This window comes from Triticum urartu, chromosome 4, assembly GCF_003073215.2.
Source record: "Triticum urartu cultivar G1812 chromosome 4, Tu2.1, whole genome shotgun sequence".
In the NCBI taxonomy this organism is placed as follows: Eukaryota; Viridiplantae; Streptophyta; class Magnoliopsida; order Poales; family Poaceae; genus Triticum; species Triticum urartu.
Window position 1 is genome coordinate 279,760,542 of NC_053025.1, and position 20,708 is coordinate 279,781,249.

Below are 20,708 nucleotides of genomic sequence, written 5' to 3' on the forward strand. Positions count from 1 at the left end.
GGCATTACCTAGAGCTTCCCCTAGGTAAAGGGCACTAGGTGAAGTATAGATGGGAAAGAGGGATTTCCCTACCGTTTTCCATCAGCCCTAGGGGAAGTACACTTTACCTAGGGGCACATGCTCTAGGGAAAGTATACACTGGGTCAGCTTTGCCAATGTGGAAAGTACATATCCCTAGGGTCATATTGCCCTAGGGAAAGCTTGTGGGGCCCTATTTTGATATATAGCAGCAATTTGAATTATAAATATTTGCCATATTACCCTAGTAACACATGCCAAATTTGGATTTATACCAACCATAATTCAAAATTATTCATCATACAACATATTCATACCACCCTGCAATCCAATAAAAAGCTAAATTAAGTTTCATAAAATGGTCAGGACAATTCAACTTGCATATACAATGAACTACAGACCAAACTACATATCAGCTCGTGTTGCTATACCAAAACACTTCTAAACTAACAACACATGCATCACAATGTTGGCCTTGGGAAGCATATGCTCTTAACACCCCTTGAGCACTTGCAACAGATTTCCCATCCAGGGCTTAAAGAGGAACATCTGGCTCACAAAACAATGAGGCTGAGTATAAGAATCACAAGTTCAGCACTTTGCTAAAATATAAAAAATAGGCAACTTACGTAAGAACACAAAAATCTGCATCATATTAAAAGTAACATAACAATCATGGACATATAGACCTCATGTCGGCAATAACCTGTAAATAACTGAAAATAAGAACAGAATATTTATCTGTTTATACAAAATACCAGAAAATAAGTACAGTGCTATACGATCTATCTGAGTTACAACGCATGTTTTCAATCCTCTCGAAAGTCTACCAAGCTCGAAATGAAACTGCATGTGTCCAGAAAATAGCCTCTCAATTCCTAAGTTTAATCACATGCAGAAGACACAATTTTTGAACTTTTGCAGCAAAGCATGCGTGTCATGCCTCTCTGTTGCCTTCTGAAATAAAAACCACACTTGACAAACAGTGCAGGAACATGTATGGTATCCCACTTGCTAAGTTACTTTTATAATACAACTACATCATGTTATGTTGCAGTCAATCAACCATTACAGTGCATAAACCACTATAGATGTAAAAGATCATCAAAGGTGCAAAAAAACAACAGATCAAAAAGAAAAAGAACATCACAGCCATCTCAAAAAAGCAGTTACTTGAATTGGCACGTACAAATAACTGAATGTTTTTTAGCCTCACTGAACCCCACTTCTAAATGTCTAAAACCATACATAAGATAATCTTGAACATCATGTGAATATTACTTGAATTAGCAGACGATGGAGAGGAGCTCACCATGGCTATTTTGTAGCTGATGCCAAACAACATCGCCTCAGCCACACGGCACCGGGGCCAACGGAAGATGCCGAGGCCGGAGACCAAGCCTACCACCACACACCTTTCTTGATACAATAAACCCCTTCTCCTCTTCATCGGTGATGATGATGTACCATATCCTGCACAAGGACAAACCCAACATCAGCATTTTACTTGAACGTATATGAGAAATCTGAATCTTCACGAGACATCATTGTAGTTTGTTAGCTTTACAAGTAATTAGACAACCTAGTTTGTTTGTTTTTCTTTGGCGAAATTAGAAAACCTACTTGAGCTATCAGCATACTGCATCTGCATGGTTAACAGTAAGATGTATAAGAATGTAGAGTGTGAGAAAATTGGAATCCTCAGACTAGGCAGATAATATTATATCAGTGAACACACAAACCAACCAACTTGATGCAGATTTAAGAACTTATTTTGAATGCAGAAGGACACAGTCAAGGAATGTAATCAGTAGATGCACAAAAAAAGTAAAGTATGGCTTGGGCATGCTGAATATTCCTATAGGAGGTGTTTGATGCTACAATGGCTGTTTTTTATTTGGAACTCATTTTTATTCCATTAGCCAAAATGCACAGCATAATCGCTGGGCACCAAGTCTTGTACGAAAGTAGGAGCACCTCCTGGCCAAAGGGCTTGGGGATCAACGTCCATCTTTGCACTGAACGACGCAAGGGCGTCAGCTACCTTATTACAAAGTCTGGGACAATGCATAGCCCGAAACGAACAGAAATTAAGTCTAACAAACGCTTTGATCTCTTGGAATAACGTCCACTCGTAGACAGATCGTAGTCGCATGTGTTAATTGCCTGAACCGGCTCCCTTGAACTAAATAAAGTCTAACAAACAGACAGAAATTAAGTCTAACAAACGCTTTGATGCTACAATGGCTGGAGCTAAATAACATCGACAGGACAATATTTATGGTGACCAAGGCCAAGAACATGAACAATGATAGTGTAGTAAACTCCATGATGTCTAAATTTATACAGAAGTACCTTCACATAACCCTGAAACAAGCTTTAAAACAATATTGTTGATGAAAAACAGAATATGTTTGACGTTATATGATGAACGAGGTATGATGAAACCAAGAACATGGCACGATGGCCAGAATAAACAATTCCACAGCTCTATGGCCATGGACACGCATGTCGTGTGTGTGTGTGTGTGCGCGCGCACACGTGTGTGTGTGCGTGGGTGCGTGTGTGTGTGAGAGAGAGAGAGAGGGCAGAGGAGAGAACGAGTGGCTTACCACGAGCTATCCCAGAGTGGAAGAAGAATCAGGGCCACCAAAGAGATAGGGCAGGAGGGGTCATAGTGGAAGAAGCCCCGGCCACACCACACGGTAACTCTGTCATGCGCCAAGATCTACATGTTGGTCAATTGGTCAAACAAGCAGCTTCACGACTTAGTTGAGACCATCATGAGGTGAGCAAATATATTGCGTAGATGCACATCTCTCAGTTTCTTGAAATAAAAGAGTGGGATATGAGGACATTTAGGATGAATCCCATATTTGAACTAGTATACGATGAACTGAAGGATGCATGTCCAGATTTCACATGCATGAGAGATGGATCTGCCTTGCACGACCTCCAGGTCCCTAGTAACTAACTTGATTGATCTCAACTTAATGGGGGCAATTTCTTAACAGACCCAAATATCATCTATTCTTTTATTGATGGATGCATCTCACTGCCAATCAGGTGATATGCCTACCAAATAAAAATCTAACATAAAGGCTACAACAAAAAACCATAAATCATGCAACGATTGACTTCACAGAATGACAGAAGTAAGAACACTCCTGTCAAACCTCTCTTTGCCTTCTCAAGTGAAAATCACTATTGAGAAAACAGTGCTGGAACATGAATGTCACCCACTTGCTCAGTTACAATGTCATCATAACTATGTCATGTTATGATGCAGTCTATCAACCATATATAATATTAGTGCGGTTAGAATAATAAACCACCCAATTTCTAACATGTTGAACTGCCGAAATACCATTTAATTATAATGCCAAATGCCTAAATTATGTAGCTCGTGTTTATATCATTATGACATACGAAGAGATATTGGATAACAGAGTCTAGTCCGAACGTGGGCTAGAGAGCGAGGGAATTAACTGAATAAGATCATCACACAAATATTTACCTAGAGATTTTTACAGTGAGTATCAATGACTCATGTTACATATAAACTAATGCCCTGATGCAATGAGCAGTCACAAATCAAATGATAAGAAAATCAATAGCATCTAGAGAATATTGTATTACTAAAATTGGTTCCAACTAGAAGGGGAGATGGAGGACCTTGACAGTGGCCGATGCATGGTGGAAGAATGGACCTTGGGCAGTATGGGGTCGTCGGTGCAGATCCATTGTTGGAGAAGGGCAGAACGCATGGCGAACGGGATGCCACGGCTCCTCCTATAGTGGGGGGCGTTGGATCCGGTGCACCAGGACCTCGCCCTGTGCTCGTCGGCGCAGATCCTTTGGATGGACAAAAGGATTCAGGGAGGCCATGGCTGCTCCAATGATGGGGATGATAGATCTGGTGCACGGGGATCTCGCCCTGTTGGGGCCGATCTAGTTCCGCCGTGCTCCTTGCTTGCTGCAGGTTGGGGCTGAATCGGCATGGGGCGGCTTGAGAGAGAAGGAGGCTGCAGGTTGGGGCTGAATCGGCATGGGGGCGGCTTGGGAGAGAAGGAGATCAGAGGAGAAGGTGGATTTTTGGGCCGGCGGACGGAGATGAGGAAGGTGACCTAAATACACGCGTCCACGCCTTTCTCACTGGGCAGTGGGTCCATGACGAAATATGGCGCAGGCCACCCAAAGAAAGCGCGCGGACAATGAGAAATGAGCGGGAGGCCGTGGCTGCCTTTTTTCCAATGAAAAGTCACACAGGAATTTCCCTTCCCCTAGGGTGTACTGTTCATGGCTATTGTTTCCCTTGAGGAGATCAATGAGCTCTAGGTAAAGAACATGGCCCTAGGTAAAATCGTTGATTCTAGTAGCGTATCATCAACCTCAGACGCATAGTTCGGGACCACCTACCCAAGATCCAGCGGTTTTGACACCGACAATGATCGCGGGTATATACTTACATACATAATATATGATACCTGTGCTGACTGAAGTCGGGTCGGCTCGTAGAGTACCCACAAGTGATTTTGATGTGGGGGCTGAAAGGACAGGTGGTTCCATCCAGGTAGTGGCAGGCCTGGGTTCCCGACGGCCCCCGACTATTACTTTGTGGCGGAGCGACAGGGCGGGTTGAGACCACCTAGGTGAGAGGTGGGCCTGGCACTGGTCGGCATCCGCGGTTACATCAATTAACATGCTTAATGAGATCTTGGTATTTGATTTGAGTCTGGCCACTAGCCTATACGCATTAACCAACTATGCGGGAACAGTTATGGGCACTCGACGTCGTGGTATTAGCCGAAGCCTTCTTGACGTCAGCGACTGAGCCGCGCGTGCCGGATTGGACTGGAACGCCTGCTCTTGTATTAGGGACGCTAGGTCTGCTTACCGGCCGCGTTCGCAACGTGCAGGTGTGCAACGGGCAATGGGCCCAGACCCTTGCGCGCTTAGGATCTAGATCGGCATGCTGACCTCTCTATTGAGCCTAGGTAGGGCTACGGCATGTTGATCTTCCGAGACCAGGCATGACCCAGGAAAGTGTGTCCGGCCAAAGGGGATGGAGCGTGTTGGGTTATGTGGTGCACCCCTGCAGGGAAGTTTATCTATTCGAATAGCCGTGTCCCTCGGTAAAAGGACGACCCGAAGTTGTATCTTGACCTTATGACAACTAGAACCAGATACTTAATAAAACACACCCTTTCAAGTACCAGATACAATTCGGCGATCACTCTCTAACAGGTCGACGAGGAGAGGACCGCTGAGTAGGATTACGCTATATGATGATACTTGGTGAACTTACCATCTACTCTCTTCTACATGCTACAAGATGGAGGCTGCCAGAAGCGTAGTCTTCAATAGGACTAGATATCCCCCTCTTATTCTGACATTCTGCAGTTCAGTCCATAGATACTACCCATTTCATTTATACCAACGCATATTTAGTGTAGATCCTTGCTTGCGAGTACTTTGGATGAGTACTCACAGTTGCTTTTCTCCCCCTTTTCCCCTTTTCTATACCTGGTTGTCGCAACCAGATCCTGGAGCCCAGGAGCCAGAGGATCCGGAGGATGGTTCTACGTGGAGTTCGACTTTGAGGAGTAGTTAGGAGGTCCCAGGCAGGAGGCCTTGCCTTTTCGATCGTTGCTACTTTTGTGCTAGCCTTCTTAAGGCATACTTGTTTATCTTATGTCTGTACTCAGATATTGTTGCTTCCGCTAACTCATGTCTTTTCGAGCTAATGTATTCGAGCCCTCGAAGCCTCTGGCTTGTAATATAAAGCTTGTATTATTTTAATTTGTGTCTAGAGTTGTGTTGTGATATCTTCCCGTGTGTCCTTGATCTTGATCGTACACATTTGCATGTATGATTAGTGTACGGTCAAATCGGGGGCGTCACAAGTTGTCATCGGAGCCGACTGCCTGTAGGAATCCCCCTTTCCAACTCCTTGGCCGAAGTTGAGTCTAGTCATTGATAAAGTTTTTACTAACATGGTTGTGCGGCTTACGGGCCCACGTCGCCATTGGGTGGTATTAGGATCTTTTATTCCTCGACCTATACTCTAGGAACTCTAATCTCTCTTTTATTAGGGTTAAATCATTTTACTAACACTGACTCTAGGTTCTCGTAACCACTTCCTCCCGGAGAGCCCCTTCATTCCAGATGATGGCTTGATTCATCAGTAGACCTCGAAGATACTCTCCGATGTTGTCCCGAGAACCTGTGCTCATACATGTGCAATTCCCTTCCACCGTTAACCCCAATAGATAACTACATGCCCTTGCCATTCTTACATTCATCCCCGGCTGCTCTACTTATTACAAGATGCATCGAATTATTCTTTGACTTTTAAGAATCTCTTGATCCACTGCCTTACAGATCTTTGCCCCACGAATACCCGTACGGATAATTCCTCGCACTTATCGAGTATCCGCTCAATCCCAGTTGTTCTTATGTTTCGGAAAAGACTTCGAAATACCATTTGATCTTTCGAAAATCCCGAGCAGCCTATTGCTCTTGAAATTCTTGCTTGCTTGCATTATGATTAATCCCATAAGTCTCGTAATCTTATTGGCATCCCTTGTCTTTATCATTTTAAGTCCGTTGATTCAATATGTTGAGGATGCTCGCATTCCTCAACCAAATCCTAGAATTCATCCTCCTGGCTCAGATGTCATTTTGAACAGGAGCTGGTTCTCGACTAATCAAATTACTCTCGATTGTATCCCTAAGTCTACTCAACTTATCCATCCTTAATCAGAGCGTTTGCTTCTGAGCCCTTGATTGGAAATCATAATTCTTTTTGCATTTGAGAATTGAGTTAGTCAGTTGTTTCTATAATTTGATCTCCTTGCATTCTTTCTTCCTCTAGTTTAGTACTTATGCTCAAATCAGATCCCTTGAGGACCATCGGATCCTTTGTCGGATTTTATCCGACAACGTCCTTCATATTCAATAACCTTGTGAGCTTTTCCTAGGATACATATTGCCTTTGTGAAATTGTATCCTCTACTTTCTCAACCATGCTCTGCTTTAGAGTTAGTGATAATTACTCTCGAAGCTTGAGGTATATGTTCCAAGAAGCCCCGATGGGTTGAACCTATGCCTACCTTAATCTATGTGAACCTGAAAGTTTTCATGGGTCATACTCCTCTGGTAATTCACCAGGTAGGTTTTGACATCAAAATCATTTTTATGTAGAGTAGTGAATGAAAGGTTATGCATTGAACAAGTGGAGTCGACCATGAACTTTGTGTTCATGCCCATGGACACGATGTAGATCTTATCATTAAATCTTCTCTTAAATTAATTATTCCCTTGGTATAAGTTCTTATATATGGGATCTGGCCTTTTGCAATCGTGGTTCCGACCATGTTCTCCTTTAAATACCAATTCTCGTACAAGTTTACGCACTTGTCTTCTACAGAGCAATACCCTAGTCCAACCTCTACTTTGATCTGTCGTCGAGTATTACCCCCCTGGTATCTCGAGATTATCTTGGAACTGCATAACTTGAGTTCTTCATCAAGTACTACATTCTCACTGATTACAATTTTTCATGGGCTCTGAGTTATTAAACACTCAAAGACACCGATAACTGAACCGAGTCCGCACTACGGTTCAACAACTCTTAGTAATCTTCTTTAAGTATGAGTTTGTACCCGATCATGCCATTCCTAGCCTGTTTGGCTATATCATTTTCATGATGATTTTAACTGTGCTACCTGGTCCTTATTCTCGGAGCACAACTTTCGGCGATGATCTAAGCTTACGTCGAACTTCCTTGTCTTATCATTTCACCTCGAACAACAAGCTTGATTCCGAGTTGGTGCCGTATCCGTGGTTGCAATAATATTTCGCTCCATCCATTCTTTTGCTCGATGTAGTTGCTATTCGATTCCATCTTCATGGAGCCTCTCGACAAAATTTGTCGGGATCATCATCAACATTTTGACTCCTTCCAGGATATCAATCGAATTCGTGATGATAAGTGACATCCTCATCCCTTGGTAATTTGAGTTACCATCGACTACATTGTTAACTTCCTTTCATCACAAACTTGTTCATGTTATGGATGTAACTTGCTATCCAGCCATGTAATGATCTACCTTGGAGTATTACCATCTTATTTATCAAGAATGTTGTGAGAACTTCACCACATCTTAAGAATTCTTGATACAAGTGATACTTCTAGCCATCTCCATTAATTTCTTGGTCCCTGTGTTGTTTCTAACTGGTATACCGACAAATGGACTGTGATGTGTAAAAGTTCAAAACTTCTAGCAACCCTATTGCTTTGAAGTTATTGGTCGACATTTCATTCTTAGGCCATTGGTTATCGAATCACCATTCTAACATTGGTCATGCTACCTAAGCCCATATTTCAGGTGCACCTTTCAACCAATGTTTAACTGTGTATGTTTTCCTCAAGCATACCTCATTATATCATTTGATATGACAAATGTTATCTCCTTGTTCACATAAGTATGGAAATCCATCTTTTGTAAATCTCAATGAATTTTCGCTGAGTCAATCAGCCACCTCCTCACCTCTCCTTGATGTAATGATGAACTCTTGTTTCGGAACTCGCTTCCATAGTTCAATTCCCGAGAATCTTATAATGTCATCTCGACAATTTGTGTTGCACCTTTCTTCTCAGGCATCCTGAGTCTGAGTTATCTTGACACCAATCAGATCTGAATCTCGGTCAGATATGATGGTTGGAACATATTTCCAAGAGTTATAACAATGGTCTTTATGTGACCCAGTAAGGTGATGTCGTGCCTAGCACACCTGGCCGGAGGCCCTATTGTTATAGATTCCTTTTCAGCAAGTTTATCCATTCTTACATGAGGAAATTGTAAGACTTATTCTATAAGTTGTTTCTGATGGATCCTTTGTATCCAAAGTCTGACCTTTGCTTGAAGACCATGCCAATGCTATCTCGAAGCATGTCTGTGGTACTTCGATCTTCAAAATGCTAAATTTTCTTTATCAATCATCCAAACACCATTGTATGGGTAATGTCATTGAATTCCTCTCCCCTTTTCTAAATGGTTTCTCTACTTTCTATCCTGTCACGGCTATCATGCTGTGCTTGTCTTTGGGAAGGATATACCCCTGGAATATGTGTTTAAACACATTTTCCATTTCATTGTTGATAGAGGCAAAGGTGTCCCGATGTTTCGATGAGATGGTGGCTATCGTTTTCTGTGAGAGTCGACCTTGACGATCCGACTACGAACGTGCGAGACGTCGCGCCTTAGCAATCGCTAAACCAACTTCCCAGGGGTTATTGACCACGCCGGAGCACGATCAACCTGACCACGAGGGCCTGTTTCCTGCGAGCAAACGAAGAATAAGCAAGAAACTGAGATTGCAATCTGGATATTGCGAATATAAGATGAAAGCTTTATTGATCAAGGTGGGGTTCTGTGACGTCTTGGTCTGGTCGTTGGACACAAACGAAGTACGCGAAGTTGCAGCTATGGCGAACTTTTAATCTAAACAAAACCCAAAGTCTAAACGACGCCCTAAGGGCTGTATATATGGAGGAAGAGAGGGGAATTTCGTGGCCCTTGAGGGTGGGGTCCGAAACCAACCCTAACTCTTGTTTCCCCACACATACGGACTCTAAAAATAGCCTATACTTAAGTATTTCGAAATTACATGGGCCTGGCCCATTAATAAGGTGACGCAGCACCTAGAATAGCCTATGGACGAATATTATGAAGTGGCATCTTGTATATTTCGTCCAAGGCTTCATGCACTCCTTATGGCGGCTTCAAAGTCCTGAAATCATCACTTGTAACTCCGTTCTTGATCCCCTTGCGCATGCCATCAACTCCATGCGTGTTCTTGCTCCAATGTTCATCCTTCTCCAAGCTAGGCCCTTCATTTGAAAGCAAAACAAATTATCCAATTTAGGCAGCATCATAATCTCATGAACATTAGAATCATTACCAAGAAACGAAAGTACCTGGTAATTTAATTGGCGTGCGCGAGCTCTAGTAATTGGTCCAGTATATGTAACAGTAGGGGCTGTGGGTGTAACAATGGTATTGATGTCCTCATCATCCTCCCCTTCTTGAAATGAAGTCGTCCTCGACGGAAGCTCATCTTCCTCACCCAAATAAGGCTTCAAATCTGCAATATTAAAAGTGGGACTAACCCCAAAATCTGCAGGTAGCTCAAGTCTATATGCATTATCATTTATTTTCTCTAAAACCTTAAAAGGACCATCAGCACGTGGCATTAGCTTTGATTTGCGTAGATTAGGAAATCTATCTTTACGCAAATGTAACCAAACAAGATCTCCAGGTGCAAACACAACATGTTTTCTACCCTTATCTCCAGCAAGTTTATATTTAGCATTCATACGCTCAATCTTTTCCTTAGTTAACTCATGCATTTTTAAAATCAATTCAGAACGTTCTTTAGCATCAAAATTAACCTTCTCCGAAGATGGAAGAGGCAACAAATCAATAGGTGCACGAGGTAGGAAACCATACACAATTTCAAAAGGGCACATCTTAGTAGTAGAATGCAACGAACGATTATAAGCAAATTCAATATGAGGCAAGCATTCTTCCCACATTTTCTTGTTATTCTTCAAAACAGCCCTAAGCATAGTAGACAATGTTCTATTGACTACTTCAGTTTGTCCATCAGTTTGGGGGTGACAAGTAGTACTAAAAAGCAGCTTAGTCCCCAACTTAGCCCATAAACATCTCCAAAAGTGGCTAAGAAATTTAGTATCACGATCTGAAACAATAGTATTTGGCACACCATGTAAGCGAATAATTTCACGAAAGAACAAATCAGCAACATTAACAGCATCATCGCTTTTATGACATGGTATAAAGTGTGCCATTTTCGAGAACCTATCCACGACAACAAATATGCTATCCCTCCCCTTCTTTGTTCTAGGTAAACCTAAAACAAAGTCCATAGATATATCCTCCCAAGGAACACTAGGTACAGGCAAAGGCATATATAAACCATGAGGATTGAGTCGTGACTTAGCTCTTTGACATGTAGTGCAGCGAGCAACAAAACGCTCAACATCCCGTCTCATCTTTGGCCAAAAGAAATGTGTAGCAAGTATATCCTCCGTCTTCTTGACGCCAAAGTGTCCCATTAATCCTCCTCCATGCGCCTCCTGCAACAACAAAAGACGAACGGAGCTAGCTGGAATGCATAGCTTGTTAGCACGAAACACAAATCCATCGTTAAGAATGAACTTGTTCCAAGTTCTCCCTTCCTTACAATTCTGCAATACATCTTTAAATTCAGCATCATTAACATATTGTTCCTTGATGGTCTCCAAACCAAATATTTTAAAGTCAAGTTGTGAAAGCATAGTATAACGACGAGACAAGGCATCAGCAATAACATTTTCTTTACCCTTCTTGTGTTTAATCACATAAGGGAAAGTCTCAATGAATTCAACCCATTTAGCATGTCGACGGTTCAGTTTTGCTTGACTTTTAATGTGTTTCAAAGATTCATGATCAGAATGTATAACAAATTCCTTGGGCCATAAATAATGTTGCCATGTTTCTAAGGTCCGAACAAGAGCATATAATTCTTTATCATAAGTAGAATAGTTCAGACTAGGCCCACTCAATTTTTCAGAAAAGTATGCAACAGGTTTTCCATCTTGTAATAACACACCTCCTAATCCAATTCCACTAGCATCACATTCAAGCTCAAAAGTCTTATTGAAATTAGGAAGTTGGAGTAAAGGAGCATGTGTCAACTTATCTTTCAATACCGTGAAGGCTTCTTCCTGTGCGGTACCCTAAACAAAAGGTACATCCTTCTTTGTAAGCTCGTTGAGAGGTGCAGCAATGGTGCTGAAATCTCTCACAAAACGCCTATAGAAACCAGCGAGGCCAAGGAAACTCCTCACTTGTGTGACCGTTTTGGGCTGCGGCCAACTCTCAATAGCTTCAATCTTGGCTTTATCAACTTCAATTCCCTGTGGAGTAACAACATAGCCAAGAAAAGATACTCGGTCGGTGCAAAAGGTGCACTTTCCAAGGTTACCAAACAAACGTGCATCACGTAGAGCAATAAAAACAACACGTAAATGTTCCAAATGTTCCTCCAAAGATTTGCTATAAATCAATATGTCATCAAAGTAAACTACCACAAATCGTCCAATGAAAGCACGTAAAACTTCGTTCATTAACCTCATGAAAGTACTAGGTGCATTAGTTAACCCAAAAGGCATGACTAACCACTCATAAAATCCAAACTTAGTTTTAAATGCTGTTTTCCATTCATCTCCCAATTTCATACGAATTTGATGGTAACCACTACGCAAATCAACTTTGGAGAATAATGTAGAGCCACTCAATTCATCAAGCATATCATCTAGCCTAGGAATAGGATGACGATAACGAATAGTAATATTATTAATGCCTCTACAATCAACGCACATACGCGACGTACCATCCTTTTTTGGCACTAAAATGATAGGAACAGCACAAGGACTAAGGGATTCGCGTATATAACCTTTGTCGAGCAGTTCTTGTACTTGACGCATAATCTCCTTCGTCTCCTCTGGATTGGTACGGTATGGTGCCCGGTTGGGTAATGATGCACCGGGAATTAAGTCAATTTGATGCTCAATCCCGCGAATAGGTGGTAATCCCGGTGGCACGTCTTGTGGAAAGACGTCGGCGAACTCCTGCAAAATGTTAGTGACAGCAGGAGGCAAAGAGGAAGGCACGTCCTCGAATGAAAATAATGCCTCTTTGCACACAAAAGCATAGCAAACAGATTTGCTAAAATCTAGATCATCAATATCAGATTTGGTGGCAAGTAAACATGCACTTTTCAATTTAATTTTAGAAGCAACACTAGATTGTTTATTATTATTAGGCTGCATTTGTTGCTCAAATTCTTTTGCCACAATCTGATTTTCACTCTTAGTTTTCTCCTGTTTTGCTTTATTAGCTCTATTAATATCATCTTTCAAAATGGAATCAGGAGTCATAGGAAGCAAAGTAATATTTTTATCCTTATGAACAAGAGTATACTGATTGTTTCTACCATGGTGAATAGAATTTTTATCAAATTGCCATGGTCTACCAAGTAATAAGGAACATGCTTGCATCGGTACCACATCACAATCAACATAATCAGCATATGTAGAGATACTAAAATGCACATGAACAGTACGTGTTACCTTAACCTTGCCGCTGTTGTTGAACCATTGGATGTAGTAAGGATGTGGATGTGGTCTTGTGGTGAGAGATAGCTTCTCCACCATCTCGATGCTAGCCAAGTTGTTGCAACTCCCTCCATCTATGATCACGCGAACAGAACGTTCCTTCACAACTCCCTTTGTATGGAACAAATTATGCCTCTGATTTTGCTCAGCTTGTGTAACCTGCACACTCAAAACACGTTGAGCAACTAAACATTCATACCTGTCAGCATCTTCAGGAGCCATGTATTGCGTCTCATGATCAGAATCGTCTCCACCGTGTTCGTCACGTGTAATAAGAGCCAAAGTCTCCTCATCATAGTCACTAGCGGACTCATACCCACCATCCTCAGTCTTCATTCTCCTCAACAATACCACATCTAATCATGCCAGTTTGTAATTCCTATAATATCTTCTACAGAATTTTTTCCCTGTCTTAAGCGCTGCAATTTTTGAAGTAATTCACGTTGATAATATGGTGGAACCCAACGAGTACGCATAGCAGTTTTCAAAGCAGCCCAAGTAGCCGGAATAGGATATAATCTACAATGCTCAGACCACCAAACACATGCAAAACTAGTGAAAGCACAAACAGCAGCAGGAACACGTCTCTCCTCGGGATATTGTAAACATGTAAATCGTTGTTCAGTTTCTAACTCCCAAGTAAGATATATATCAGGAACATATCTACCCTCAAATGGTGGAATATTCAATTTTAGTTTAGGGAGATGGTCATGATCTCGTACCTGAGGGTGAGCCCTACCATTGCCATTATTTGCATGTGGACGACCTGGTGGTTGCTGTGCTGTTGGTGGCACGTAGTTCTGATTTTGATCAACCTCATCCTCATAATCTCCCACATAAGCATCCTCCTCCACATCAGCAGTAGGAGCCACAGAAGTATCAACAGCAGCACCAGCAGTTTGGCCCGACTGAAGAGGGACACGGCTCGCTCGGCGGAGGGCTGTTTCCCGACGTGGAGGTAGTCGGTGTTGTTGCTGTTGTTGCAGAGGTGCGGCAGGAGCAGCCGGTGGTGGTGGTGGAAAACGCGACAGCAATTCAGCAAACTTGTTATCGAGCTTTGTTTCAAACGTCTTCTCCATGCCATCTATCTTCTCCATGGCCTCTTCAAATCTGTTTATCACATCTTGCACCTGTCCATTCATCATTTGCTGAAACGTATCATGAAGCTCCTTGTTCGTCAAGTTCTCCCAGTCAGTCTCGTCGGCTTGTGATCCTGGCATGGTTAGCAGCAATAGAAACACACAAGAATATGATCCTACAGACTACTAACAAGTGGTGGTGGTGGCGGGTGTCACAAATCCGTCAAGCAAATCTCAAATTCTTACCAGTTCTTACCCAGCAGCAGGCGGTGATCGGCAACGTTGTAGTCAAAAACTCTCAAAAGCTTGGATAGAGCGATTGCCAGGGAGAGTCAAACGCACGACGTAGATGTATGTGGAGCTGGGAAGGCTTATAGTATGGTAGCAAAAAGGGTCAGCAATAATCAATTCAGAGATGCAAAGTTGAATAAACGCTCAACGACGGTACTGTGCTGGTCCTAGGCTAGACCGTGCTAGAGACGCGAGCCTAGAACACTAACAAAATCACGGCGCTGCACGTAAATAAGGGAAAAGCACACTCTGGAACTCTCTCTTTTTTTCTGCTCTCTTTTTTTTGCGCTCCTTTTTTTTGCGCTCCTCTTTTTTTTGCGCTCCTTTTTTTTGCGAAAAATCACTATAATGGCGAGTGTCTCAAAACTCTTCCCTCGTCAAACTGATAGGATGGGCACGAAATTTTTTTTTCACTTTTTTTTCGGAAATCAGGGGAGCGACGACGAAAAAGTGCGACAAAAAATCACTATGATGGCACGTGGCTCAAAAGACTCAGAAAAGTCTAAAAATAGGATAGGGAAAAAAAATTTGCCCGTGAAAATTTTGGCCTAAAAACTGCCCGGGGGTCTCCAGACTCTTTTTTTTCAGACCTACGCAGGCAAGGAAACACGAATCGGAATTTAGATTGATCTCAAGAACAAACCTAATATGAGAAGAACTCGGATTGGTGGTGGATATATGGTTGTGGTATATGGCAGCGGTGGTGGTATATGGTAGCGGTGGTGGTATATGGATAGAGATTGGTGGTGGTATATGGATACGGATTGGTAGTGGTATATGGATATGGATTCAGAGCGGTGGCGGATAAGCAAAAGTGGTAGATGGGCGATGATGATGGTGCGGCGGCGGCGTGACAACTTATGACCAGAACTCGAAACTCTAAAAGACTAGACTCTAAGACCAGCAACTTGACACGACGATGCAACCGCAAATTCAACAAAGCAAAAACCCTAAAAAGATTATGCAAAGGCTCAGATTGGTTCGGAATATGATGAACTAACCCTAATTTTTTTTTGTGGCTTTTTCGTGGACTGTAGGTATGAAGAACAGACTCGATCTAATCTACGAAAAACTGTAAAAATCTCACCGAGCAATCTGGAAATCTGATACCACTTGATAGAGGCTAAGGTGTCCCGATGTTTCGATGAGATGGTGGCTATCGTTTTCTGTGGGAGTCGACCTTGACGATCCGACTACGAACGTGCGAGACGTCGCGCCTTAGCAATCGCTAAACCAACTTCCGAGGGTTATTGACCACGCCGGAGCACGATCAACCTGACCACGAGGGTCTGTTTCCTGCGAGCAAACGAAGAACAAGCAAGAAACTGAGATTGCAATCGGGATATTGCGAATATAAGATGAAAGCTTTATTGATCAAGGTGGGGTTCTGTGACGTCTTGGTCTGGTCGTTGGACACAAACGAAGTACGCGAAGTTGCAGCTATGGCGAACTTTTAATCTAAACAAAACCCAAAGTCTAAACGATGCCCTAAGGGCTGTATATATGGAGGAAGAGGGGGAATTTCGTGGCCCTTGAGGGTGGGGTCCGAAACCAACCCTAACTCTTGTTTCCCCACACATACGGACTCTAAAAATAGCCTATACTTAAGTATTTCGAAATTACATGGGCCTGGCCCATTAATAAGGTGACGCAGCACCTAGAATAGCCTATGGACGAATATTATGAAGTGGCATCTTGTATATTTCGTCCAAGGCTTCATGCACTCCTTATGGCGGCTTCAAAGTCCTGAAATCATCACTTGTAACTCCGCTCTTGATCCCCTTGCGCATGCCATCAACTCCATGCGTGTTCTTGCTCCAATGTTCATCCTTCTCCAAGCTAGGCCCTTCATTTGTAAGCAAAACAAATGTATCCAATTTAGGCAGCATCATAATCTCATGAACATTAGAATCATTACCAAGAAACGAAAGTACCTGGTAATTTAATTGGCGTGCGCGAGCTCTAGTAATTGGTCCAGTATATGTAACAGTAGGGGCTATGGGTGTAATAATGGTATTGATGTCCTCATCATACCGGTTGGTGCTTTAGCGGTAGTTCCGCTCGTGGGGGGCGGTAGTACCGCTGGGGTCGGGAAGATCGCAAGATCTGGATCGAGGATGGGTTTTTGGGACGGAAAAGGATGATTTCGTTGTCGAAATTTGAGCGATTTCAAGGATGAAAGGTGGACAGAAATGGGGAGATGCTAGATCCACATGAAACCAAGCAAATCTATGGATCAAATCCAACAAAACTTGTCAAACCAACAAATCACAAAAAACAATTGGGGCATTTTTGGTGGGGATTTTCGAATTTAGGATGAAAAACAACAAAATAAGGCTAGCAACACAACGGGAGGCTCCGAAATCGTGATCAACGTGGCTCATGATACCAAGATTGATGAGGACATCAATACCATTGTTACACCCACAGCCCCTACTGTTACATATACTGGACCAATTACTAGAGCTCGCGCACGCCAATTAAATTACCAGGTACTTTCGTTTCTTGGTAATGATTCTAATGTTCATGAGATTATGATGCTGCGTAAATTGGATACATTTGTTTTCCTTACAAATGAAGGGCCTAGCTTGGAGAAGGATGAACATTGGAGCAAGAACACGCATGGAGTTGATGGCATGTGCAAGGGGATCAAGAACGGAGTTACAAGTGATGATTTCAGGACTTTGAAGCCGCCATAAGGAGTGCATGAAACCTTGGACGAAATATACAAGATGCCACTTCATAATATTCGTCCACAGGCTATTCTAGGTGCTGCGTCACCTTATTAAAGGGCCAGGCCCATGTAATTTCAAAATACTTAAGTATAGGCTATTTTTAGAGTCCGTGTGTGTGGGGAAACAAGAGTTAGGGTTGGTTTCGGACCCCACCCTCAAGGGCCACGAATTCCCCCTCTTCCTCCATATATACAGCCCTTAGGGCGTCGTTTAGACTTTGGTTTTGTTTAGATTAAAAGTTCGCCATAGCTGCAACTTCGCGTACTTTCGTTTGTGTCCAACTGACCAGACCAAGACGTCACAGAAACCCCACCTTGATCAATAAAGCTTTCATCTTATATTCGCAATTATCCCCCATTGAATCCTCAGTTTCTTGCTTGGTTCTTCGTTTGCTTCGCAGGAAACAGACCCTCGCGTGGTCAGGTTTGATCGTGCTCCGGCGTGGTCATAACCCTCGGAAGTTGTTTAGCGATTGCTAAGGCGCGACGTCTCGCACGTTCGTAGTCGGATCGTCAAGGTCGACTCCCACAAAACGATAGCCACCAGCCACCATCTCATCGAAACATCGGGACACCTTTGCCTCTATCAAGTGGTATCAGATTTCCAGGTTGCTCGGTGAGATTTTACAGTTTTTCGTAGATTAGATCGAGTCTGTTCTTCATACCTACAGTCCACGAAAAAGCCACACAAAAAAAATTAGGGTTAGTTCATCATATCCGAACCAATCTGAGCCTTTGCATAATCTTTTTAGGGTTTTTGCTTTGTTGAATTTGCGGTTGCATCGTCGTGTCAAGTTGCTGGTCTTAGAGTCTAGTCTTTTAGAGTTTCGAGTTCTGGTCATAAGTTGTCACGCCGCCGCCGCACCATCATCATCGCCCATCTACCACTTTTGCTTATCCGCCACCGCTCTGAATCCTTATCCATATACCACTACCAATCCGTATCCATATACCACCATCAATCTCTATCCATATACCACCACCGCTACCATATACCACCACCGCTGCCATATACCACAACCATATATCCACCACCAATCCGAGTTCTTCTCATATTAGGTTTGTTCTTGAGATCAATCTCAATTCCGATTCGTGTTTCCTTGCCTGCGTAGGTCTCGAAAAAAAAAAGAGTCTGGAGACCCCCGGGCAGTTTTTAGGCCAAAATTTTCACGGGCAAAAATATTTTTTCCCTATCCTATTTTTAGGCTTTTCTGAGTCTTTTGAGCCACGTGCCATCATAGTGATTTTTTGTCGCACTTTTTCATCGTCGCTGCCCTGATTTCCGAAAAAAAAAGTGAAAAAAAAAATTTCGTGCCCATCCTATCAGTTTGACGAGGGAAGAGTTTTGAGACACTCGCCATTATAGTAATTTTTCGCAAAAAAAAAAGAGGAGCGTAAAAAAAAAGAGGAGCGCAAAAAAAAAAGCGAAAAAAAAAGTTCCAGAGTGTGCTTTTCCCTTATTTACGTGCAGCGCCGTGATTTTGTTAGTGTTCTAGGCTCGCGTCTCTAGCACGGTCTAGCCTAGGACCAGCACAGTACCGTCGTTGAGCGTTTATTCAACTTTGCATCTCTGAATTGATTATTGCTGACCCTTTTTGCTACCATACTATAAGCCTTCCCAGCTCCACATACCTCTACGTCGTGCGTTTGACTCTCCCTGGCAATCGCTCTATCCAAACTTTTGAGAGTTTTGACTACAACGGTTGCCGATCACTGCCTGCTGCTGGGTAAGAACCGGTAAGAATTTGAGATTTGCTTGACGGATTTGTGACACCCGCCACCACCACCTCTTGTTAGTATTCTGTAGGATCATATTCTTGTGTGTTTTCTATTGTTGCTAACCATGGCAGGATCACAAGCCGACGAGACTGACTGGGAGAACATGACGAATCAGGAGTTGCATGATAAATTTCAGCAAATGATGAATGGACAGGTGCAGGATGTGCTAAACAGATTTGAAGAGGCCATGGAGAAGATAGATGACATGGAGAAGACGTTCGAAACAAAGCTCGATAACAGGTTTAATGAATTGCTCGCGCGTCTTCCACCACCACCACCGGCTGCACCTAACGCACCTCTACAACAACAACAACGACGACTACCTACACATCGTGAAACAGCCCTCCGCCGAGCGAGCCGTCTCCCTCTTGCACCTGGCCAAACTGTTGGTGCTGCTGTTGCTACTTCTGTGGCTCCTGCTGCTGATGCGGAGGAGGATGATTTTGCTGGCGATTATGAGGATGAGGTTGATCAAAATCAGAACTACATGCCACCACCAGCACAGCAACCATCAGGTCGTCCACATGCAAATAATGGCAATGGTAGGGCTCACCCTCAGGTACGAGATCATGACCATCTCCCTAAACTAAAATTGAATATTCCACCATTTGAGGGTAGATATGTTCCTGATATATATCTTACTTGGGAGTTAGAAACTGAACAACGATTTACATGTTTACAATATCCCGAGGAGAGACGTGTTCCTGCTGCTGTTTGTGCTTTCACTAGTTTTGCATGTGTTTGGTGGTCTGAGCATTGTAGATTATATCCTATTCCGGCTACTTGGGCTGCTTTGAAAACTGCTATGCGTACTCGTTGGGTTCCACCATATTATCAACGTGAATTACTTCAAAAATTGCAGCGCTTAAGACAGGGAAAAAATTCTGTAGAAGAATATTATCAGGAATTACAAACTGGCATGATTAGATGTGGTATTGTTGAGGAGAATGAAGCTATGCTTGCACGTTTTATGGGTGGATTAAATAGAGAGATTCAGACGATTCTAGAGTATAAGGAGTATACTAATATCACTCGTTTATTCCATCTTGCTTGTAAAGCTGAACGTGAAGTGCAGGATCGACAGGCATTGGCGCGGACTAACTTTTCTGCAGGTCGACCTTCTTCATGGACACCACGTGCATCATCTACTTCCACACGTTCTGCTTCACCGGCGCCTCCGTCGGCTTCCACCTCCAACCGTGATACAATAAAGCAGGCACAATCACCACTATCTGCCAAGAGCACACCTTCTGGGCCTGCAAAGAGCTCTTCTTCATCCATGGCATCAACAGGGCAAACACATGATATTATTTGTCGACGTTGCAAGGGTGGAGGTCATTATGCGAGAGAATGCCCATCTAAGCGTGTGATGATTGTTACTGAGGATGGTGGGTATGAGTCCGCTAGTGACTATGATGAGGAGACTTTGGCTCTTATTACACGTGACGAACACGGTGGAGACGATTCTGATCATGAGACGCAATACATGGCTCCTGAAGATGCTGACAGGTATGAATGTTTAGTTGCTCAACATGTTTTGAGTGTGCAGGTTACACAA

The 20,708-nt window shown here is 42.9% G+C and overlaps 1 long non-coding RNA gene across 2 annotated transcripts; it reads right to left on the reverse strand.

Annotated features, from left to right (window-relative positions):
- Positions 1-263: 263 nt before the first annotated feature.
- Positions 264-4,195, reverse strand: LOC125551475. 2 transcript variants are annotated; one of them, XR_007302718.1, is made up of 4 exons: positions 3,694-4,195; positions 2,631-2,746; positions 1,331-1,491; positions 264-588 (listed from the first exon to the last, which is right to left on the reverse strand). It is a non-coding gene; the product is annotated as an uncharacterized LOC125551475 (long non-coding RNA). The 2 variants fall into 2 exon arrangements; XR_007302717.1 differs by having other exon boundaries at positions 264-567; positions 3,694-4,188.
- Between the last annotated feature and the right edge of the window lie 16,513 nt (positions 4,196-20,708).